The sequence below is a fragment of the Scyliorhinus torazame genome, chromosome 5 (genome assembly GCF_047496885.1).
Source record: "Scyliorhinus torazame isolate Kashiwa2021f chromosome 5, sScyTor2.1, whole genome shotgun sequence".
NCBI lineage: Eukaryota > Metazoa > Chordata > Chondrichthyes > Carcharhiniformes > Scyliorhinidae > Scyliorhinus > Scyliorhinus torazame.
In genome coordinates this window covers 145,036,566-145,050,984 of record NC_092711.1, presented here as the reverse complement: position 1 = coordinate 145,050,984, position 14,419 = coordinate 145,036,566, and the positions used below count along the sequence as shown (strand labels likewise).

General features: G+C 48.8%; 1 long non-coding RNA gene across 1 annotated transcript; it reads left to right on the top strand.

Moving 5' to 3' along the window:
• The first annotated feature begins 82 nt into the window (after positions 1-82).
• On the top strand, positions 83-13,988 carry LOC140421982 (uncharacterized). The gene is made up of 2 exons (XR_011947196.1): positions 83-230; positions 11,008-13,988. It is a non-coding gene; the product is annotated as an uncharacterized lncRNA (long non-coding RNA).
• The last annotated feature ends 431 nt before the right edge of the window (positions 13,989-14,419 follow it).

Sequence of the window (14,419 nt, the reverse complement as noted above, 5' to 3'; positions counted from 1 at the left end):
CACCGAGAGACTTCTTGTTCTGGCCGCAGCCGGTTGCCTGGAAACCTTGTCTCGAGGAGGGGAACAATGAGTGAGGCGGAGGAAAGTTGTTGACCAATGGGAAGAGTTGGTGAACCGGAAGGACTCTTCCACCATCCAATTAGTTTCCCGTTTTCTGAATGCGGAAGCTGGACAATGAGCAAAACTGGGGCCTCACACAGACTGAAAACTTGTTTTTGTCGCCAACATCTGTGAGTAAAACACTTTCTTTTCTCCCCCCTTTCCATTTCTTTTCTCATTCTCACCTTCAATTGGTCACTTGTAGCAACTGAAGGGAAAGGAAGTGAATCCAGGGAGGGCGCAGACTCTGCAAAGCTTGGCCCAGGTCTCTTCTTTCTCTCAAAGACATTGACATCCTTTGCTCCCTCAGCTTCACACATTTATTTGTCTGGCTAAAAGGATGGTCTCTTTCCTAATATTCACAATAAAGGGCTAGTTTCTCCAGGTGATTGGTATTAATTTACTGTCCCCTTAAATGTCAGCAGACAGGCATGTCTTATATGGTACACATCAGATATATTATTTATGGTTCTGCGATAAAGTGCAATCCAGTCATCTCTTCCCTTGGAGGGTTATTAGTCTCTGGATTTCTCTTCCACAGGGACCAGTGGGGTGTGGAGTCATTGAATATATTCACAGATGAGTTGGACAGATTTTTAATAAATTGTTTTGTTTTAAATCATTTTTAAACAATGAATGCAACAGAGTAACAGAAAAAATCGTGGCAAATGGGTACAGAGCGGAACAAGAGATATTGCCAACATACATCTAAGCAACACATTGCAGAATTAATTTGGAACAGGATATTTGAGGGAGCAGAGCCTCGAGATGAAATGCCAGATTAATTGAAGAACCAGTTTACAGGTTAAAGTCGTGAGTGGGGAAAGAGGGTAAGATTATATAACAATTCAGTTTGTAAACCCCAAAATATTACAAGCAGACTAACAGCATAATCAAATTAAAATGAATAACACAACACGGATAACATAGAACTATAGTGCAAAAGGCTATTCGCCCCTTCAAGTCTGCACTGAGTCGCAGAAAAAGCATTTCACCGAGGCCCATTCCCCATCCTATCCTCGTAACCCGTTGCATTGATCATGGTCAACCCACCTAACCTACACATCTTTGATACTAAGGGGCAAATTAGCGTGACCAATCCACTTTCACTGCTCATCTTTGGACAGTGGGAGGAAACCGGAGCACCCGGAGGAAACACACGAAGACACGAGGAGAATATGCAAACTCCACACAGACAGCCACCCAAGGCTGGGATTGAACCTGGGTCCCCGGCGCTGAGGTAGCAGCACTAATCACTGTGCCCTACTCCCGGCCTAAGTTGAATTGAATTCACTCATGGAAAGCCAGGAGGAGCAAGTCAGTCAAATGTAAGAGTCCCATCCTTTACCCAATGCATAAGACTCAGAATGAATCACGGACATTAAAAATTGCATGGAGATGCATTCCCATAATCAGCCTATGCTGGTTTTGGATCGAGAGAGAACTGACTGGTCTGCTTCTGTATTGAGCCAGATGAATGTTGGCTCCATCCTAACCCAATCCCTTATGAACCTAAGACGAGAGGCCAATTGATGAAGCCTGATTTTCGGAAGACCATACCCTCCCTTATCTTGGTGATTGGAGCTGAACAAACATTTTGTTCCAGGTAGAGTTATAGATGTTTACAGCATGGAACCAGGCCCTTCGGCCCAGCTTGTCCATGCCGCCCAGTTTCTATCACTAAGCTAGTCCCACTTGCCAGCATTTGGCCCATATCCCTCTATACCCACCCTGCCCATGTAACTATCTAACTGCTTTTTAAAGGACAAATTTGTACCTGCCTCTACACTGCCTCTGGCAGCCCATTCCAGAAGTTCACCACCCTCTGTGTGAAGAATTTTCCCCTTTGGTCTCTTTTGTATCTCATCTCACCTTAAACCTATGCCCTCTAGTTCTAGACTCCTCTACCTCGGGGGAAAAAATGTTGGCTATCTTCCTTATCTATGCTCCTCATTATTTTATAGACCTCTATAAGATCACACCAAACCTCCTACACTCCAGGGAAAAAAGTCCCAGCCTCTCCTTATAACTCAGACCATCAAGTCCTCGCAGCATCCTGGTAAATTTCTTTGCACTCTTTCGTGTTTAACATTATTCTTTCTATAATAAGGTGACCAGAACTGAACACAGTATTCCATGTCCGGTCTTACCAATGTCTTGTCCAATTTCAATAAGACATCCCGACTCCGGTATTCAATATTCTTTTTTTTTTTTAATAAATGTTTTATTGAAATTTTTTTCCCAAACAACAATTTTTCCCCTCTTACAAAGCAAACGCAACAATAACAATACAGAAATTTTAAACAATACACAAGTAACAAAACCCCTTTATCTTTGACCTAAACTAAACCCCCCCCCCCCCCCCTCCCCCTGGGTTGCTGCTGCTGGTCATCTGTCTTCCCTCTAACGTTCCCCTAGGTAGTCGAGAAATGGCTGCCACCGCCTGGTGAACCCTTGAGCCGATCCTCTCAGGGCAAACTTTATCTGCTCCAGTTTAATGAACCCCGCCATATCATTTACCCAGGCCTCCAGTCCGGGGGGTTTCGCCTCCTTCCACATGAGTAGGATCCTGCGCCGGGCTACTAGGGACGCAAAGGCCACAACGTCGGCCTCTTTCGCCTCCTGCACTCCCGGCTCTTCCGCAACTCCAAATAGAGCTAACCCCCAGCCTGGTTTGACCCGGGCCTTCACCACCCGCGAAATCACTCCCGTCACTCCCTTCCAATACCCTTCCAGTGCCGGGCATGCCCAAAACATATGTGCGTGGTTTGCCGGGCTCCCGCCACACCTCCCACATTTGTCCTCCACTCCAAAGAACCTGCTCAATCTTGCTCCCGTTATGTGTGCTCTATGTAGCACCTTAAATTGAATCAGGCTAAGCCTGGCGCATGAGGAAGAGGAATTTACCCTGCTTAGGGCATCAGCCCACATACCCTCCTCTATCTCCTCTCCTAGTTCTTCTTCCCACTTTCCTTTTAGTTCGCCCACCGACTCCTCCCCCTCTTCCCTCATCTCTCGATAAATCTCTGACACCTTGCCCTCTCCGACCCACACCCCTGAAAGCACCCTGTCCTGTATCCCCTGTGTCGGGAGCAATGGAAATTCCCTCACCTGTTGTCTAGTAAAGGCCCTCACCTGCATATATCTCAAGAAATTTCCCCGGGGCAACTTATACTTTTCCTCCAATGCTCCCAAGCTCGCAAAAGTCCCATCTATAAATAAATCTCCCACCCTCCTAATTCCCAACTGGAACCAGCTCTGAAATCCTCCATCCATTCTTCCTGGGGCGAACCTATGGTTGTTCCTGATTGGGGACCCCACCAGGGCTCCCCGCACCCCTCTCTGTCGCCTCCACTGTCCCCAGATATTCAATGTTGCCGCCACCACCGGGTTCGTGGTAAACTTTTTAGGTGAGATCGGTAGCGGCGCCGTCACCAGCGCCTCTAAACTCGTCCCTTTACAGGACTTTCTCTCCAGTCTTTCCCACGCCGCTCCCTCACCCTCCATCATCCATTTACGTATCATTGCCACATTGGCGGCCCAATAGTAATCGCCCAAGTTCGGTAGTGCCAATCCTCCTCTGTCCCTACTACGCTGAAGGAACCCCCTCCTTACTCTCGGAACTTTCCCTGCCCACACGAAGCTCGTGATGCTCCTGTCTATTTTATTAAAAAAGGTCTTAGTGATTAGTATAGGGAGACATTGAAATACAAATAAGAACCTCGGGAGGACCATCATCTTAATTGCTTGCACCCTGCCCGCCAGCGATAGAGGCTGCATGTCCCACCTCTTGAAGTCCTCCTCCATTTGTTCTACCAACCGTGTCAGATTAAGTCTGTGCAAGGTTCCCCAGCTCCTAGCGATCTGAATCCCCAGGTATCGGAAGTTTCTTTCCACTTTCCTTAGAGGCAAGCCTTCTATCTCTCTACTCTGGTCCCCTGGATGTATCACAAATAATTCACTCTTTCCCATGTTTAGCCTATACCCCGAGAAATCCCCGAACCCCCTCAAAATTCGCATAACCTCTATCATTCCCCCCGCTGGGTCCGACACGTATAACAATAGGTCATCCGCATATAACGAGACTCGGTGTTCTTCTCCCCCTCTAATCACCCCTCTCCATTTCCTGGAGTCTCTCAACGCCATGGCCAGAGGTTCAATTGCCAACGCGAACAACAATGGAGACAGCGGGCATCCCTGTCTTGTTCCCCTATATAGTCGGAAATACTCCGATCTATGTCGACCTGTAACTACGCTTGCCGTTGGAGCCCCATAAAGAAGTCTAACCCAGCTAATAAACCCGTTCCCAAACCCAAACCTCCTTAACACTTCCCATAAATACTCCCACTCCACCCTATCAAATGCCTTCTCTGCGTCCATTGCCGCCACTATCTCTGCCTCCCCCTCCACTGGGGGCATCATTATCACCCCTAATAGTCGTCGCACGTTAACATTCAGTTGTCTCCCTTTTACGAACCCTGTCTGGTCTTCGTGCACCACCCCCGGGACATAGTCCTCTATCCTCGATGCCAGTACCTTTGCCAACAATTTGGCGTCCACGTTCAACAATGAAATGGGTCTATAGGACCCGCACTGCAACGGATCTTTATCCCTCTTCAAAATTAACGATATCGTCGCCTCCGACATCGTTGGGGGTAGAGTCCCCCCTTTCCTGGCCTCATTGAACGTCCTCACCATCAACGGGGCCAACAAGTCCACATATTTTCTGTAATACTCCACCGGGAACCCGTCTGGTCCTGGGGCCTTCCCTGCTTGCATGCTTCCCAGTCCCTTAATAACCTCGTCCACCCCAATCGGTGCCCCCAGGCCTACCACCCCCCGCTCCTCCACTTTCGGGAACCTCAATTGGTCCAGGAACTGCCGCATCCCCTCCTCTCCCTCTGGGGGTTGAGACCTATACAGTTCCTCATAGAAGGTCTTGAACACCTCATTTATCTTTCCTGCCCTTCGCACCGTGTCTCCCCTTTCGTCTCTAATTCCTCCTATTTCCCTCGCTGCTGCCCTCTTTCGCAATTGATGAGCCAACAGGCGACTCGCCTTTTCCCCATATTCATACCTCCTCCCCTGTGCCTTCCTCCACAGTACCTCCGCCTTTCTGGTGGTCAGAAGGTCAAATTCCGTCTGGAGTCGTCTCCTCTCCCTGTACAATTCCTCCTCCGGGGTCTCTGCAAATTCCCTATCCACCCTTAAAATCTCCCCCAGTAATCTTTCCCTTTCCTTGGCCTCTGTTTTCCTTTTGTGGGCCCCAATGGAGATCAGCTCTCCTCTGACCACCGCTTTTAGTGCTTCCCATACCACTCCCACAGGGACCTCGCCGTCGTCATTGACCTCCAGGTATCTCTCAATACACCCCCGCACTCTTGCACACACTCCCTCATCCGCCATCAGTCCCACATCTAATCGCCAGAGTGTTCTCTGCTCCCTTTCCTCTCCTAATTCCAGGTCCACCCAATGTGGGGCATGATCCGAAACCGCTATGGCTGAGTACTCAGCTTCTTCCACCCTAGAGATCAACGACCTTCCCAAAACAAAAAAATCTATCCGGGAGTACACTTTATGGACATGGGAGAAGAAGGAATACTCCCTAGCCCTAGGTCTAAGAAATCGCCATGGATCCACTCCCCCCATTTGGTCCATAAACCCCTTAAGTACCTTGGCCGCTGCCGGCCTTCTTCCGGTCCTTGAGCTGGATCTATCTAGCCCCGGGTCCAGCACCGTATTAAAGTCCCCTCCTAAAATCAAGTTTCCTACCTCCAGGTCCGGTATACGCCCCAGCATCCGTCTCATAAATCCCGCATCGTCCCAGTTTGGGGCATACACGTTAACCAACACGACCTCCATTCCCTCCAGCCTGCCACTCACCATTACATATCTACCTCCGCTATCTGCTACGATGTTCTTTGCTTCAAATGCAACCTGTTTCCCCACCAAAATGGCCACCCCTCTATTCTTTGCGTCCAGTCCTGAGTGAAACACCTGTCCCACCCATCCTTTCCTTAGCCTAACTTGGTCCGCCACCTTTAGGTGCGTCTCTTGGAGCATAACCACGTCTGCCCTTAGTCCTTTCAAATGCGCGAGCACTCGGGCCCTTTTTATCGGTCCGTTCAGGCCTCTCACGTTCCACGTGATCAGCCTCACTAGGGGGCTACCTGCCCCCTTCCCGTGTCGACTAGCCATTACCTTCTCTAGGCCAGTCCCATATCCCGCCTCCGCGCTCCCGCTCGCTCCCCCAGCGTCGCACACCATCCCCGCCCACCCACTCTTTAGCCATTTCCTTTTGGATTTCCGCAGCAGCAACCCAGTTGTCCCCCCCCCCTTCTCCCTCCCTCCTCCCCTCCCCGCTAGATCTCTTTCTAGCTTGATTGCTCCCCCCATATTACTTCCGTAAGTCAGCTGACTTCAACTGACCCCGGCTACTCCTGCTCACTCCTCGACCTCTCCATGTGGGGAACTCCCATCCGCCTTGCGCCTGTCTTCCCGCCTTATTCTTTCTGGTGCGGGAACATCCCTTTACCTGACCCGCCTCTTATGGCGCAGCTCCCTTTCCCCTCCCCCTCCCCTTCCCCATTCTCCAACTATGTCCCGTCTTTCCCCCCTCACCGGCGCCCACATTTCCCCAATGTCTCCCCCCTTCCCTGTTTACTTCTCAATTAACTTCCACCGTAACATTAACAATAACATTTCCTGCAGCATCAGTCCCTCAGTTCCGATCCAATTTCTCTTCTTTGATGAAGGTCCATGCTTCCTCCGCCGTCTCGAAATAATGGTGTCTCTCCTGATACGTGACCCATAGTCTTGCCGGCTGCAGCATCCCAAACTTCACCTTCCTTTTATGCAACACCTCTTTGGCTCGGTTGAAGCTCGCCCTCCTTCTCGCCACCTCCGCACTCCAATCCTGGTATACCCGTACCACTGCATTCTCCCATCTGCTACTCCGCACCTTTTTAGCCCATCTCAGGACCTCTTCTCTATCCTTAAGGCGGTAAAATCGCACGATTATCGCCCTGGGTGGTTCTCCCGCTTTTGGTCTTCTCGCCGGAATCCGATTTGCCCACTCCACCTCCAAGGGGCCCGTAGGGGCCTCAGCACCCATCAGTGAGCTCAGCATCGTACTTGCGTATGCTCCACAGTCCACTCCTTCCACACCCTCAGGGAGACCCAGTATCCGAAGGTTCTTCCTTCGCGCTCCATTTTCTAGTGCTTCGATCCTTTCAGTACACTTTTTATGAAGTGCCTCGTGCGTCTGTGTCTTAACCGCCAGGCCCAGGATCTCGTCCTCAATATCTGTCACCTTCTGCTCCACCACACGGAGCTCTGTCTCCTGGGTCTTTAATGTCTCCTTGAGCCCCTCAATTGCCTGTAGCAACGGGGTCAGCACCTCCCTCTTCAGCAGCTCCACGCACCGTCTCACAATTTCATGCTCAGGCCCCCATGTCGCCTGCGCTTTCTCCGCCGCCATCTTGTACTTCTCTCTTTCTGACCCTTTGGTCGACGATTCCTCGCGCTGCAGCCGCCGCCGCCGGTTTTTTCCTCCTTCGTTTGGGGGGGACTCCCTTCTCACACGCCCCACACCGGGTTGCGTCGTCGAAAAATTCCCCGTTGAGGCTCTTAAAAGAGCCCGAAGGTCCGTCGGAGCTGGAGCCGCCGAAGCGTGCGGCTAGCTAGGCATCACCGCAACCGGAAGTCCCTTCAGTGGCCTTGATGAGGTCTTTTCACAGTTGTTCCCTCTGCTGCTAGAATTCACCTTTGATACAGGCCCTCAGGTCAGCTTGCAGCTTTAAGCTTGCCCTTCCCCCGCCTGCATGCTGGAAGAGGCCCTGTTTATCCTGTAGTTGCAGCCAAATCTTTCACTGTTTCTGCGTGTGTCTGGCAACCAAGAGACATACCCTTCCTGGGGGACACTGTCGGGGGAATATTGCCGCCTTCTTCCCACACCGGGAAATGTCAAACAAATGCCGTGGGGGCCCTGTAAAAGAGCCCAAAAGTCCGTTCCAAGCAGGAGCTGCCGAATATGCGACCTAGCTCTGCATAGCCGCACCCGGAAGTGGTATTCAATATTCTAACCAATAAAACTGAGCATACTGAATACCTTCTTCACCACCCTGTCCACCTGCGACTCCACCTTCAAGGAGCTATGAACCTGTACTCCTAGATCTCTTTGTTCTGTAACTGTCCCCAACTCCCTACCATTAACTGAGTAGGTCCTGCCCTGATTTGATTAATTTCCCTAACAACTCTGGTTGACAGTAGTATAGGCAGCATCAGCAGAGGGTACAACAGTCTGGGCAACACATTTTAATGAAGGGGATCCTCCCTCACCATGAAATCGGAAGAGCCGACCACCGGGCAAGGTCCCACCTAATAGTCACCATCAGCTGTGGAAAGTTGGCCCCATAAAGCCGTCATTGATCGGTTTGGGCTGGTTTAGCTCAGTGGGCTAGACAGCTGGTTTGACATAGACATAGACCAAACAGTGCAGAAGGAGGCCATTCAGCCCATTGAGTCTGCACCGACCCACTTAAGCCCTCACTTCCACCCTATCCCCGTAACTCAATAACCCCTCCTAACCTTTTTGGTCACGAAGGGCAATGTATCATGGCTAATCCACCTAACCGGCACGTCTTTGGACTGTGGGAGTAAATTGGAGCACCCGAGGAAACCCAAGCAGACACGGGGAGAACGTGCAGACTCAGCACAGACAATGTCCCAGCGGGGAATCGAACCTGGGACCCTGGCGCTGTGAAGCCACAGTGTTATCCACTTGTGCCACCATGCTGCCCCTAGGCTGCAGAACGAAGGTCCTTTGTCAAACAGGCCAAGTATTTGCTCGGCTTATTCCCAAACTCGTACAACTTCGATCTCACTAACTTTCAACTTTTCTCGGCTTGCTGAGTAAATAGGGAGTTCAAAGCCACTCTTGCTGCGTTAACCTCCTTCAGCAGTAGCTTACTCGGGCCCTCCATATGATTCTCTTCCACCATCGCCAAACAAGCCTCCAGAGGCTGCTGGTTCTCCAGCATCCTGCACCTTTTATTAGCAGTGTAAGAAATGATCAGCCCCCGAGCATAAACCGTAAATGTCTCCAACAAAATGGAGAAGGAAATACAAGGAGTCGAGTTAACCAAAATGAAGAACTCAAACTCGTCCCGAAAGTGCATAATAAATGAACTCAGGGAGGCTCCAAACCTCCACATTCTCGACCTGGGGGTGAGCCCTCGAGCAAAAACTCCAGGGGAAGGTCTGCGATTACGATGATCCCTGTGGTGCAAGTGGACACCAGGTGTAGGATCGTCCTCGGCACAAAAAAGGTTGTCGATTCTAGTCTGACATTGCTGGGGGCTAGAAAGAAGGTAAAATCTCTGCTCCTCGGGTACAAAGTTCTCTAACCATCCACATAGCCCACCTTCTCATGGTTATGATCCCGGACCAGACCCCAACAGTGGCTCGGATACTGGGCACAAACCCCAATATTTTATTTGTGTTTTGTCAGACTGTGAGGAAAGGATACCTCACTCCAGGAGTGATTTCACACAAAATGGGGCCATGCTATGTGAAAACAAACTTTATTATTGACACAATATTCAAATATATAACATCACACCAGAAAACAGCTGACAATTAGCCCTTAAACAATGCTAATCAATACAGTGAATACAGTAACCCTTAACTGCTACCTTTATTCCCACTCAAACAGCAAAAACACATCTCAGCTCTCAATCCACCGTTAAACACAGTTAGCCCTCAGCAATACCTGCTTTACACAGATGTTCTTTGAGAAAGAGAGATCTTGTGTCACCGCTTTAAAGACAAGATCTCAAACCTGTCAGAACCATGAAGAAACTTGGGAAGCTGTTTCAGCTTGTTTCAGCTCACCTTCTAACGACACTCTTCTGAACTGCTTGGAAAGAAACTGCTCATCTAGCGACAGACATATATTTTCAATTGAACTGAGATGCTTGACCTCTGCTCACATCTTGAACTAATTCTCAACTAAAAGACTGCTTTGCTGCAAAAAGCCTAAAACCGTGGCTCCTCCCAGTACTGATACCATCTTACCAAGCTGCAATCTAATTAACTCCACAGGGAATCCCCTTCATCCAAACAACATTCCATTAGCCCACACTTTTTATGATGCTTTAATTACACCTCTGGCTGCAAAACTTAGTTGTCCTTCAAAATAAATAAATTTAGAGTACCCAATTCTTTTTTTCCAATTAAGGGGCAATTTAGCGTGGCCAATTCACCGACCCTGCACATCGTTTTACATTGTGGGGGTGAGACCCACGCTGGCCTAGGGAGAATGTGCAGACTCCACATGGACAGTGACCCGGGGCTGGCATCAAACCCAGGTCCTCGGCACTGAGGGGCAGCAGTTCTAACCACTGCGCCACCGTGCTGCCCCGGCAATGAATTTAAAGACAATGTGGTGAAACTTTGGGATTCTCTACCCCAGAGGACTGTGGAGCCTCAGCATCAAGTATTTTTAGACCGAGAGTGATAGGTGTCTCGATATTGAAGATATCGAGGGATATGGGGGATAGTGTGGAAAAATGGTGCTGAGGTCAATCGGCCAATGATCCCATTGAATGGTCGAGTCGGCTTGATGGGCTGAATGGCCGACTGCAGCTCCTATTTGTTATGATCTGTGACCTGGACAGGAAGCAGTGAGCAGGGATCTGTCAATCAGCCTGAATCAGCACCTTCAGGAGAATTGGGAGGGTGAATATTAGAGACAGCAGAGTGAGAATGGAGGGAGAGTGTGTGGGATGGAGATTTACAGCTTTTGGGGAACGAGAGAGAAAAGAATGTTCCAGAGAAATTAAAATAATCTGTTCTGAATTTCTGTCCTGTACTGACTCTGATGTCTTTTGTAAACTCCTTTTACAGGATGTTAAAAGGAGAGGATTTACAGACAGAAATCTCAAACATCACGTCTGGATCTGACCGAGTCACTCGGTTCATCGATCATTAAAACTAGGAGAAATGTTTGCCAGACCTGTTGACTTCAACAAAGTTTAACCATCAGTGTGACTGGAAAAGCCCCGAGACACACACGCCCGAGTGAGAGTGTTCCAGAGCACTGACTGTGGAAAGAGCTTTAACCAGTTACATAATCTGAAAAACCATTGCACCATTCACAGCGGGGCGAGACCGTACACGTGTTCTGTGTGTGGACGAGGCTTCAACTGATTGTCCAACCTGGAGAGACACGAGGAGACCCAAAACATGGAGAAACCGTGGAAATGTGGGGACTGTGGGAAGGGATACAGAGTCCCATCTGTGCTGGAAATTCACCGACGCAGTCACACTGGGGAAAGACCATTCATCTGCTCTCCGTGTGGGAAGGGGTTTAGTCAATTATCCCACCTGAAGTCACACCAACGAATTCACACTCGGGAGAGGCCGTTCACCTGCTCTCAGTGTGGGAAGGGATTCACTACGTTATTCAGCCTGAAGTCGCACCAGCGAATTCACACTGGGGAGAGGCCGTTCACCTGCTCTCAGTGTGAGAAGGGATTCACTACGTTATTCAGCCTGAAGTCGCACCAGCGAGTTCACACTGGGGAGAGGCCGTTCACCTGCTCTCAGTGTGAGAAGGGATTCACTACGTTATTCAGCCTGAAGTCACACCAGCGAATTCACACTGGGGAGAGACCATTCACTTGCTCTCATTATGGGAAGGGATTTACTGACTCAAGCAGCCTGCAGAGACACCAGCGAGTTCACACTGGGGAGAGACCATTCACTTGCTCTCATTGTGGGAAGGGATTCACTGACTCAAGCAGCCTGCAGAGACACCAGCGAGTTCACACTGGGGAGAGACCATTCACCTGCTCTCAGTGTGGGAACGGATTCACTCAGTCAAGCAGCCTGCAGAAACATCAGCGAGTTCACACTGGGGAGAAGCCGTTCACCTGCTCTCAGTGTGGGAAGGGATTCTATGTTTCCTCGTCCCTGCTGAGACACCAACAAGTTCACAATTGATTAGTGATGGATTCTGCTGTTATTGTTTCTGCTTCAATTACATCCAGGACTGCATTTCGTTCTCTCTTCTCTTTCTCTCTCTCAGGGATTCTGAGACAGGAAAAGTGATGCAACCTGTGGCTAACAAGAAAAGTTAAAGATTCCATTAGATCAAAGGAAGAGGCTCATAAAGTGGCCAAAATAGTAGTGAGTCTGAGGATTGGGAACTTGTTTTAGAATTCATCAAAGAAGGACCAAGGAACTGATGAAGAGAAAATAGAATGAGAGCAAACTGGCGAGAAACATAAAAACCGACAGGAAAAGCTCCTATAGGAATGTGAAAAGGAAAAGATTAGCAAAGACCAATGTGGGTCCATTCCAGGCAGACAGGAGAGTTTATAATGGGGAATAAGGAAATGGCAGAGAAACTAAACAATGTGTGCCTGTCTTCACAGAGGAAGATACGGAAATTGTCCTAAAAACACTGGAGAACAAGGGACTAGTGTGCAGGAGGAACTGAAAGAGATTGGCACCACAGGGAACACAGTCCATTCCAATGAGAAACGTGGCAGATTTGCCGGATTCACGATTGACACTCAGGAGGCTGATAAGCTGCAGCTGCACAAACACACTTCACTCCCCACCACCATCCCAGCCAACAAGATGGCAGTGAGGAGAGTGGCACTCCGCTTTACGACACCGAGCTTGAGACCCTGCTGGACGCCATGGAGGAGAGGCGGGCAACCCAGTACCGCGGCCCGGGAAGGAGGCTGCCAGCTGCCACCATTCATCGTGCCTGGGTGCAGGTGGCAAAGGCAGTAACCTCCGTGAGCAACACCGTCCAGACAGGCCAACAGTGCTGTAAAAAACTGTACAACCTCCTCGGGGTGAGTGGCAGCACTGTGCCTCTGGCACCAAACCCGTCCCATGCTGTTCCTTGGCTCCACCCAAACAGATTTCACATTTTGTATTCCTGATCTGAGATCCTCCCTTATTAATGTACTGATGCCGTCCCTTATCAGTGCAACACCACCTCCTTTTCCTTTTTGCCTGCATCATCAGCAAACTTAAATGACCATATCTTCAGTCCCATCATCCAAGTCATTGATATAAATTGTAAAAGATTGACTCCCCAGCACTGATCCCTGTGACACACCACTCGTTACATCTTGCCAACCAAATAATGACCTATTTATGGTTAGTCTCAGTTTTCTGGTAGCTCGCCAATCTTTCACTGTGAAAGACTGTTCTGGAGTTAAAGGCTGCCAGATTGGGAAAAGAAAAGAACTGAACCCTCAGGAATCACTTTGGACTGATACTTTTAAGGTGTAGGTTTCCTACAAAAATAATATTTAGTTAATGTTGCTTCTAGTTTGTTTGTTGCAGTAAAGTTATAAAACCTTATGTCCTGTCATGTGGTCCTTTAATTTGTTGACTGGGGATTTGATTTTTGTTTTGAAGTTACTGATCTTTAAAGAGATCCCAATCCACAAGTTTTGTCTCCCATTTGAGCCTCGGGCACCTTTCTGTCTCGTTATTGATCGTGTCAATGACAGCCAGGCAACTGAGCTGAGGGCTGAATTTAGCTGAGAAGAACAGGGCCTGTGCCCCAGTTGGGAATCTGCCATGGGTGTCACACTAATAGAGGACTGACTGGGAAATCAAGGGATGGGGATGATCAGGGCTGATGGTGTCTTGAACCCAGGGTTCAGTGCATGTGTCCAAAGTGGGGAGTCACAGGAACAGGCTACAGAGGAACCAAAGAGAAACATTTGGGTCCTGAATATTGTAAACATCCTTTCATGGTTACTCTTTACTCTGGTTGTCTTTGATCCACAAGTAATGTTCCGATATTATTTAAAACCATGTTCTATTTCATTAATAAACTTGGTTCATTGAAAATATTTGATTTTTGGTGGTATTTTTCTGCTTAACTTCATTCACTTTGGGGAAAGTGGGTGAAAGAGGTTGACAGGCTCTTTAACTGAAAGTGAGTCTCTCTTAAGCTAATTGCAAAGGAGCCAGAGGGTGAGAGGAGATTTTATTTTTCTTTTGACGCAATGTTTGAAAATGTGGTTCAGAGAATCAATCGGGATTGACTAATTTATAGAGTCTTTTTCAGGAAGTAACAAGGGATGTCAATAAAGGGGAACCTGTTTATCTAGGTTTCCAGAAAATATTCCCCAGGATGTCACATCAAAGGTTATTACACATATTAAGAGCTAAGGATGGGGGGGGTGGGGGGGGCAACATATCAGCATGGTTAGAAGGTTGGTTAGCTAACAGGAAGCAGAGAGTAGGTATAAATGGGTTACGTTTGGGTTGGTAAGATGCA